The sequence below is a fragment of the Nelumbo lutea genome, chromosome 3 (genome assembly GCF_056320005.1).
Source record: "Nelumbo lutea isolate HS-2025 chromosome 3, American lotus-T2T, whole genome shotgun sequence".
NCBI lineage: Eukaryota > Viridiplantae > Streptophyta > Magnoliopsida > Proteales > Nelumbonaceae > Nelumbo > Nelumbo lutea.
Genome location: NC_142686.1, coordinates 65,427,835 through 65,437,646, shown reverse-complemented (window position 1 = coordinate 65,437,646; position 9,812 = coordinate 65,427,835). Strand labels below are relative to the sequence as shown.

Here is a 9,812-nt window from a genome sequence, read left to right as displayed (position 1 = left end):
CTGTGGTGGTGTAATTGAGTTGGGGTCCAGTCAAGGTTCTGCTAGCATAGTAAATTGGCTGAAAATGTTTGTTCATTCTTTGTCCTAAAACAACTCCTATAGCAAAATCACTCGCATCACACATCAATTCAAATGGGAGGGTCCAATCTGGTGCTACCATGATAGGTGCATGGATCAATTTGTCTTTCAAGATGTTGAAAGCATGAAGACATTCAGTTGAAAATTCAAAAGGCACTTCTTTCTGAAGCAAGGTAGATAATGGCTTGGAAATATGCTGATTTGGCCAGGACTGGTTTGAATGTCCCCTCCATCCTGGATGAAAAGTATGGTGACTCTGGTAACCCTGCTGTCTTGACGAATTGCTGACATAGTCAACTTGTTCAGTAGATGGTCTGAACTGATTGCCAACTTGGCAGTCTGTACTGATGTGGCCTCCCCCACACAATTCACAATTAAGAGGCTGCACATGCATGGCAGCTATCTGCATTTCATCTATTTTTTTACTGAGTGCTCCTATTTGTGCAGCTAGTGCTGTATAAGTGTCAACATTATGCAAGCCTTGCTGCTTCCTAGTTTGAGTCCTTTCCGAATGCCATTGATAATTGTTGGCTGCTATTTCCTCAATAAGTGCATGGGCAACCTCAGGAGTTTTATTATTTATGGATCCTCCGGCTGCAGCATCTAATATGGTCTTATTTGAGTCAGTAAGACCATTATAGAAAGTCTGCACTTGCAGCCAAATGGGGAGGCCATGGTGAGGAACTCTCCTTAACAGCTCCTTGTATCGTTCCCATGATTCATATAAAGATTCCCCCTCTTGCTGGAAAAAAGTAGTGATGTCATTCCTCATTTTAGCAGTTTTAGAAGGGGGAAAATATTTAGAGAGAAAACGGCTGGCCATTTCGTCCCATGTGGCTATAGATCCTGCCGGTAATGAGTTCAACCAAGCTTTGGCTTTATCCTTCAAAGAAAATGGGAATAACCTCAGCCGGATGGCATCATCACTTACCCCATTGTGTTTGAAGGTGTCACAGATTTCCAAGAAGTTAGCAATATGGGCATTCGGATCCTCATGGGCCATACCACAAAACTGAACCGTATTTTGTATCATTTGGATTATGGCCGGTTTAATTTCGAAGTTATTGGCAGCAATAGTTGGCCTGATAATGCTGGAGACAGTCCCGGTGAGGGTGGGCTTGGCATAATCCATCATAGTTCTTTGTTCAGCCATTTCTTGTGCTTCTTGTCTGACTTGCTTAGCAGCTCTCAAACGGACACGGAGAGTCCGTTCAATCTCCGGGTCGTAAAGGATCTCTTCCAGTTCAGGTCTGCTTGTCATAAACTGTTAAAGTCAAAGCAATAAAAATGCCAATATTCACAAAAGAAAATAAATAACTAATCCTATCACACTGTAAAGTGAAGTATTGGAATACAAAACCTACATCCTATCATGAATAAATGAAGCCGATTATACTAAAAGCAGATTTAAACCAATCATCTTATTCAAGGTTCCTTTATCTACATCCAACGATTGCAACATCTGAATTCAGACCCAATTTAGATCTGAATTCAGAGAAATTAATAAATAATAATTCAGATCTGAGCTGGATATCCCATACACACTCATTGGTATACACTACAATATACATCCATTAAGGTTGGAATCAATTCTGTGATGCTTTAGGGCTGAAATCAGATCTGATCTGAAAAAAAAAATTTAAAAGGATCTGAAATAAACTAAAACCAGTCCTGAGTTAGGCTTGGGTTAAAGATTTTAAACTCTACAATTGAAGCTCAAACTTGTATAGCTGATGCATATCAAACACTTGCTAAGACCTAAAAATTGGGTCTGCAATGTTTGGTATTGCAAGCTATTCGGTCCATACAACTTTTGTAGAAATCTGAAATCAGGTCTGCTAACTATTGCACTATAGCAGCCCTGCTACAGATCTGAATGCTAATAGAAATACTTGGAAAGTGTTAATTTTTCTTAAGTATCTGAGGCATAACAATTATTCAATCCAAACATACACCTCCTTAGCTAATGTAGCTCGGTTACAAGTGGGTAAAGCCAAGAATTCAGTCCACCCAAAATTCATAGTATGCTCTGTATCAGTTCAGTCCTCACATCATATCAACTGCATTTCAGATTTGAATTTCTCTCATTCCTTGCTATCCATTCACCCTTGAGGCAGGTTGGATGTATCATAGGGTGGATTGGGGTAGTGATGGCACCCAATTCACCTCAAACTTGCATCGGTTCAGATCTGAGTTCAGAGGAATTCAGATCTGAACTGAGCAGATCTGTAACAGCAGAATTCAGATCTGAACTCAAGTCTGAGTTTGGATCTGAATTCTCAATTGCCTTACCTTCAGTTATTGCTACCAAATTGTTTTTGGGGAATAGCAGAAGTGCCCTAGGGTGAATTGGGGTGGTGATGACACCCAATTCCCCTCAAATTTTCATCAATTCAGGTCTGAGTTCAGAGGAACTCAGATCTGAACTGTTGCAGATCTGCAATAGCAGAATTCAGATCTAAACTCAGATCTGAGTTCTTATCCAAATTCTCAATTGCTCCTCTGGTTGTTCAAAAGATCTCCCCCTTTTTTTTCATTTGTTTTTTTTTTCTTTTTGTAATGAAAGAAAAGAATAATAAAATCTGAAACACAAGCAACTCTTTTCGACTGAGTGCTGCAGATCTGAAATCTGCTGATCTGAGTGCCGAATGCAACTGAGATCTGCAACACTCATGTTTATGTGAAATTTTTTTTTTTCTTTTTGAAGGGAACAACACCAAGATTGAATAGAAATCAAATATGCCTTTATTAAAATGAAACTGAAACCAAAAAAAGAAAGTAATCTACTTAAGAAAGAAGAAACATAACTACAGTAGAACAGCAGTTGCAGTCCAAGCTGAAATGAAAAAGTTAGCAAATTAACCCAACTATGAATGCAATGCTGAATGAGATCAGATTAAGAATGCTCAATGTTTCCTAATATTGTTTCTCCAAATCCCCGGCAACGGCGCCAAAAACTTGATGTGTGGCTCATTGTGACACTAGCAAGTGCACTAGCCGTTCAAGTAATAAAGTAGAGAGTGAAGTATCGTTCCCACGAGGATTTAGGAAACAATTACCAATACTAAATTGAACATTTCTTATCTAATCAACAAATAAATCAAAACTCTAATGAAAGCTAAGAAATCCTAAATTAAAATCTATCTAAATCATTGGCCCAATTGCCTTCAAATCAGGTTAGAAGAGTAAGCAGTAAATGTCAATCTCAAAATTCAGCAATCTATCAATTTGGATCATTCGAATGAATCATGATTGAGCCTTGGTTTGGTGAAACCCTAAGGTCATGAATAGCCTCTCTCAAGCGCATGTCCATCCTATGCATGAGTGATGGTTCTTCTATCTTTAGCAAGAATCTAATTCCCATGCATTCATTTCTTCAAACACTTCTAAGGCATCAATTCAAATCTGAATTGATCACCAACTGAATTGTGCAAGTTATCTCTAACCTTGCACTCAATTCAGTTCTTGAATAGTAGATCTGAATTCCTAGAGTCTCTCTCAAGCACTCTAGGAATTCCAAGCTGTAGATTAATTCGCCCAATCTGAAAATTGCAGATCTGAATTCTCTTTCAAGCAATTCAGATCTTGCAATCTCAGATCTGAGAATTCAGATCTGAGTTTTGAAGGTTAGTTGGCCGAATTAATCTACAATCACACCCTTATTCAAGAAACTTCAAATACAATGCATGACCATTTGAATGAATCAAAAAGAATTAGATTGCTGAACTGAAATTTTACAAGCTGAAATACATCAAGGAAGAATGGAAACAAGGAGAAAGAAGAAAGAACATATAACTAAGAAACTGAATTCAAATCAAAAGAAAATGAAACTACAAATGATTTATTACAGAAGATCTTTGAATCACAAACCCTCAATTCGAACTCACCTTCTTCTTCTAGCTTGCTTGTCTTGAACTTCCTTCAGCCCTTCTTCTTCTTCTTCCTTGCGCCTAGCCTTCTTCTCTTCTTTTCTCTCAAGGTGGCCGAACCTCTAAGAGTGGGAGAGCCTTCCTCTCAAGCAATTGAACAACTTTCTCCCCTCCTAGAGGCCTCCTTATATAGTTTTTCAAGGGGGCTCTTGCCCCTTCTTGAAGCCTCTAGAATGGGGTGTATTACACCCCTCATGAACCTTCTAGAGTGCTCCCTCCTTCTCTTCAAGAAACTCCTAGAAGTTGCCGCCCCTAGCTCCCTTTGGGCTGCTATTTGGGCTACAACTTAGCTTGCTTTTGAGCTCATGTGGGCTACACTCTAGACTGTTATTTGGGCTAAAAATGGGCCTTCCTTGCTGGGCCGAATTCTCCTCATAGCTAGGCTTTATTTTCTTGGGTTTTCTCAAGGAATTCACTTGCTCTTTTTGGGCCGAAGTGCTCTCTCTTGCTTCCACGACCGGGCTGGACTGAAATTGGTCTTTTTGAACCTTCTTTTCTTGCCTTTTTCCTTCCTTTTCTTGGATTGATTATCCCTGAACCTATTCTTAGCATTAAGCTAAATTAAGGCAAAAATTAATAAAACCGGCATAAAAATCCATGCTAAAGTCCTCAAAAATTATAGATAAATTGTAAGTTCATCAGATGGCCTGTCTCAGCCACCAGGGTAAGACCCGAGGCACATGCAGTGTGCGATTACTTGAATCCTTGAACCGGACCAGATTTCCAGTATTGCCCTGGACCTTGGAGATAAATGGGCAAAACTGGAAAGTTACACCTGACCCCTAGACTCGATTATGACACTTCACTAGGTGTTGGATCAGGCTGCCTTTGATATGCCAATCAGTGATATCCTTATCGGGGATCAAAACCTGGGTATGTTGGGGCAATTTGAGAATTCATCTGAGTAGTGATCATAGTGACAGAATCAGCGACTTTGTCGAACAAAGGGTAATGATCGGGAATGCACTCTCTCTGATGGAAACCAAACTGCCGACAGTTGATTTCAATCGTTGGAATTTTGTTTTGCAAAATTAATATATTTATATATATATGTACGGTTTCAAATTGTTTGCAAATGGTTTTATTTCCCGGGATCCATGTGAGAGGAGAGTGCGGCACTGTTCCTTGCAGCCGAGGGAGAGGTCCTCTCTTGTCGGGCAGTGCTTGATCATTAAGGGCTGAGAGGTTAAGTGTAAGACCATTGAGGATAATACCTGATGGGCTAATCTTGCACCTGCCCACAGTCCCTGGGTTTTTATAACATGGCTTGGCCCAAGGACCACTTAATGTAAGTGTTGGGCCCATAGGGTCCATATGATGGACTCAAGGGGTTCATTGAGTTTTTCAATGAATTCGGCTGGGCATTGTATTAAAGGCTAGGTCGAACCCATGTGGCTGGTGTGTAGATCAATGCTTGGGTCCCACGCCATACAAAGAAGCCCAACTGGGCAGCAGATTGGAAAGCAATTAAACACTGAACACTTAATGGGCCAGAAGCCCATTTCAAGGTGGGCTGATATGATCACCCATCCTTGGGGGGAATCTGAGATTAATGTTAGTAAAAGGATTGGGCATTTAGCCTTATCCACTCTTGGAGACCAAATGCAAATTAGATTTGAATCTGGTAACCTCCTGATAAGATCAGGAGTAAGCTAACTTTATCTGCAGATAGGATTAAGATTATCCCCTATCCAAATACTGATTTGGATTGGGATAACTCCTAATTAGGAGGATTCTTAATCAAGAAGAAAGGAGGAGAAACCCTAACCAAGAAAGAGAAATATCAGATTTCGAACCACCTTGAAGAGATATAGGATATCTCCTACGAATTGAGAGAGGATCTCATTCATACTCCAGAAAAGAGAAAGGCAGTTCAGCCTTTTCGCCTTTAGAGTTCTCCTCCCGCCGCCGCCATCTGTTTTTGCAAAATTAGATCTTTGCAGAAAAAAGAAAGTCAAGAAATCTGTTATTGACATTAGTCTTGCAACAAAGACTGAAAGGATTCAGTGTTTAGTGTTTCCAGAGGATTCTTGTGAAGGATCCAGTGTGTAGGACGCACCCTGCTGGTTCTGTTCCATCCACAGCTGTGTCATCTTCAGCAGGAACGGATCTTGGAGCATTCTTTGGGCGTGAACACCAACTTTGGGAGATACTGCTTCTCCGGATCAGGTATATTCCTCCCATTTATCTTTTGGTACAGATCTGGTTTGATTATGGTTCAAGTAGGATCCTTGAATATTGTATTCTAAACTTAGGGAATATGATTCCCAGTTGGGAGAAGGTAGGAAATTTTTTGAAATTCACCCACCCATTCTGCAACCTTTATGGCGTCCATTAGATGGATTCTACCATTCTTTCAGTGGTATCAGAGCCATAGGTTTGAATCTTGAACCAAAAGAAAATCAGATCTGACCCTGCGCAGATGGATAGAAGGTGTTCTTTCAAGATTTGCGCAGATTGTTTTCTGTATTTCAAGAAACTGTTTCTTGTTAAGGGTGATTGATCTTAAATTAATTTTTATTAAATCCAAAATTTATTTAGAATTTTTCTTTATTTATTTTGATTTAATGGACTGTTCGAACCTGGAGATCACAATGCAGATTTGGCGCAGATAGTCTGCGCACCCTTTTTCTTTCTATTTATTTATATTCGGTTTGTAAATAATTTTTATTTTATTTTTAGACTGATTGTATAGGATTTAATCAAGAATGTAATTAATAGAAATAGGATTTCTGTTATTTTTCTTGATTAAAGAAGAAGGAAGAAGAAGGCGGCGCTGGAGATTTGCAGTTGGAGAAATCGCTTTCTGCGATTTGCAGTTTGTGAAACTGCAACCCTTGTGATTAACCTCTGTTTTGCAGGTGGTGCGAACAGTCCATAGTTGGATTTATGATTGTTTGAAATCAAAATTATTAATTTCAGATCTTTCATGAATTAATTCTTGAATTGAAAATCAATTTTGGATCCTCTCGGACTAGATTGGACCAAAACTGTTTGGACCGAATTTGGGGTTCGATAGGGACTGTGTTTCAGTCTGTATTTCTCACACTTGCTGTTCCAAATCTGATGTTCAATTACAGGGATTAATTCAGCCCACCTGTAAAGCCCAGTTTTAAAGGGTTAAAACTGCAAAAGGCCCATTACTGTGAGATAAGCTGTATGGGCCGAACTGCTATCTGCGATTCAGCCCATACACCTAGTAGTCATTAATTGTTAATGACTTAGATTTTAAATGGGCTATTCAATGGGCTTTATAGCAGTTAATTGATTGGATCAATTCCTCCTTTACATGTGATGTTTGGATGTTTGATGTACTGCGACCATGGACCATAAGTACTTGGCCCATGAAGACTCGTTATTGGCTCTTGCGCACACCATGGCTAAATGCACATCATTGCCATGGTGTCCTTCAAGGTCATTGGATGACCCCTCTTTGCTTGGTGGGCCCCACAACCCTGAAAAGGGATGCGTACGGAACCCCTAGCCGATTAAGGCCCACCAGAAATCTGACTTTATGAAAGTCAGTGGGAGCCACTCTGATTTGACCTAAATTAAAACTAGGGCATTTTTGTTCCCTCTAGCAAATATGAATGCATGTGATAGGGAGACCCATATGATGGACTCTCTAAAGGCCTTCCGTCATTAGCACAATGATGGGTCCTTCAGTAATGAGGAAACGCACCATAAAATTGGGCTATCCATTTGCTGTTGGATCTATTAGAGTGTTTCATAAGATGATAGGGGCGTCATAGACCGATGTGGGAGGGGCTTCACCAGAAAATGGGAACTCTCTCACGGTACCTTGGCGTAACCTAAAAGATGGGTGTGCACTCACTGGATAGAAAGGTTTATTTGAAAACGGCTTTGAACCTTGTCTGACAGAGGCCAAAGGGAAACTCATTTGATGAGTGGATATGATCTGTCACAGAAAGGTGGTGAGGTTATGCAGCTGAAACAGTTGGCTTCACGCACCCCATGTGATTTCCCACATTTCCAGAGACATTTCGTCGTCTCCATCACTGAGAAAGGAGGGAAATCTCAGAGATGAACAAATGGGAATGGAACATAGATTAAAAGCCATATCTATGTAGGTAACATGAATCAAACTAAGGTTGTGGACTAATGATTTTGCTATTTTATCAGAAAATGGCAAACGACCAATTTGCAAAGCTTCTAGACGATAACAAGCTTAAGGGCCCAAACTATGCCGACTGGTATAGAAATCTTATGTTGGTCCTAACTTCCGAAAAGTTAGACAAGATAGTGAAAAATCCTGCCCTGGAACGTCTGGGTGATAGGGCTTCTGAGGCCCATAGGAGGGACTACCAAGAGTGGGAGGATAAGAACTCCCTAGCCCGATGCTTTGTCGTTGCCTCATTAGACAACTCAATACAGAGGCAGTTCGATCAGATCGAACTAGCCAAGGACATATTAGACAGTCTAAGAACAATGTATGAAGAGCAGAACCGTTCTACTCGACAGAAGGTCCTGAAATTGTTCATGACCGCGCAGATGACCAAAGGGCAGAAAGTTCATGACCATTGTCTTCGGATGATGGGATACATTAACGAACTTGAAGCTCTTGGATCAGGGCTAGATCTTGGCACGCAAGTGGATGCCATCCTCAATTCTTTGCCCTCTTCCTTCAATGCGTTCACAATGAACTACAATATGAATAAGCTGAATGTCAGCGTCCAGGAACTCAACAATATGTTGTAGAGAGCCAAGGATCTACTAAAGAAGGATGAGCCTGTGGTTATGCTTGCTGAAGCTAACAAATCGGGCAAGAAAAAGAGAAAGGCAAAGAAGCCCCAGAAGAAAACTACCAAACCTAAGAAGCAGAATAAGAACAAGGCATCTGATTTCTGTCACTTCTGCAAGCAGACCGGCCACTGGAAGAGGAATTGTCCTGCCTACCTGGAATCTAAGAAAGGTAACATCGAAACTTGTGTCATAGAAACTAACATGTTAGTTACTTCTGTGTCCTGGTGTGTTGACTCCAGGGCTTCAACTCATGCGTGTAACTCATTGCAGGGGTTCAAAGTTAGCAGAAGGTTGAGTGAAGGTGAAGTGACACTATTCTTGGGAACAACTGCAAGTGTTGCAGCAGCGGCAATAGGAACTGTAGAATTAGTTTTTAAAGAAGGAATACTTGTACTTAAAGATTGTCTTTATGTATAGAACTTGAGAAGAAATTTAATTTATGTTTCAAAACTGTGTGCTGATGGATATACTGTTTATTTTAGTAATATGATTACTGTTAAACGGAATAATAAATTCATCGCATGCGGGGAACTAGAGAACGGTCTCTATGTTCTACATCCTTCTCTGGAAACTAACTTAACCGAAACTACGTCGGTCGAAAATCCCAAGAAAAGGAATCATGATACAGTAAGTCCCACGTGCCTCTGGCATTACCGACTTGGCCATATCGGTATTGACCGAATCACAAGGTTGGTAAAGGATGGTCCTTTGGATTTTCTAACCATAGAAAATCTTCCCACTTGTGAACCTTGCCTTCAAGGTAAGATGTCTAAGCGGCCATTTGATCGTAAGCCTGAAAGATCTAAAGGCACACTTGACCTAATACATACTGATGTATGTGGTCCCCTGAGTGTTAGGACACAGAATCAATGCGTGTACTTCATCACCTTTACAGATGATTTTTCACGATATGGTTACGTGTACCTAATGAGACATAAGTCTGAATCATTTGAAAAGTTCAAAGAGTTCAGACAGGAAGTCGAGAAACAGTTAGGGAGATAAATTAAGGCCCTTCGATCAGATCGAGGTGGCGAGTATCTC

The 9,812-nt window shown here is 40.4% G+C and overlaps 1 non-coding gene across 1 annotated transcript; it reads left to right on the top strand.

Annotated features, from left to right (window-relative positions):
• Positions 1 to 746: 746 nt before the first annotated feature.
• On the top strand, positions 747 to 853 carry LOC148865359 (small nucleolar RNA R71). Its single transcript, XR_016112078.1, has one exon. It is a non-coding gene; the product is annotated as a small nucleolar RNA R71 (small nucleolar RNA).
• Positions 854 to 9,812: the final 8,959 nt, after the last annotated feature.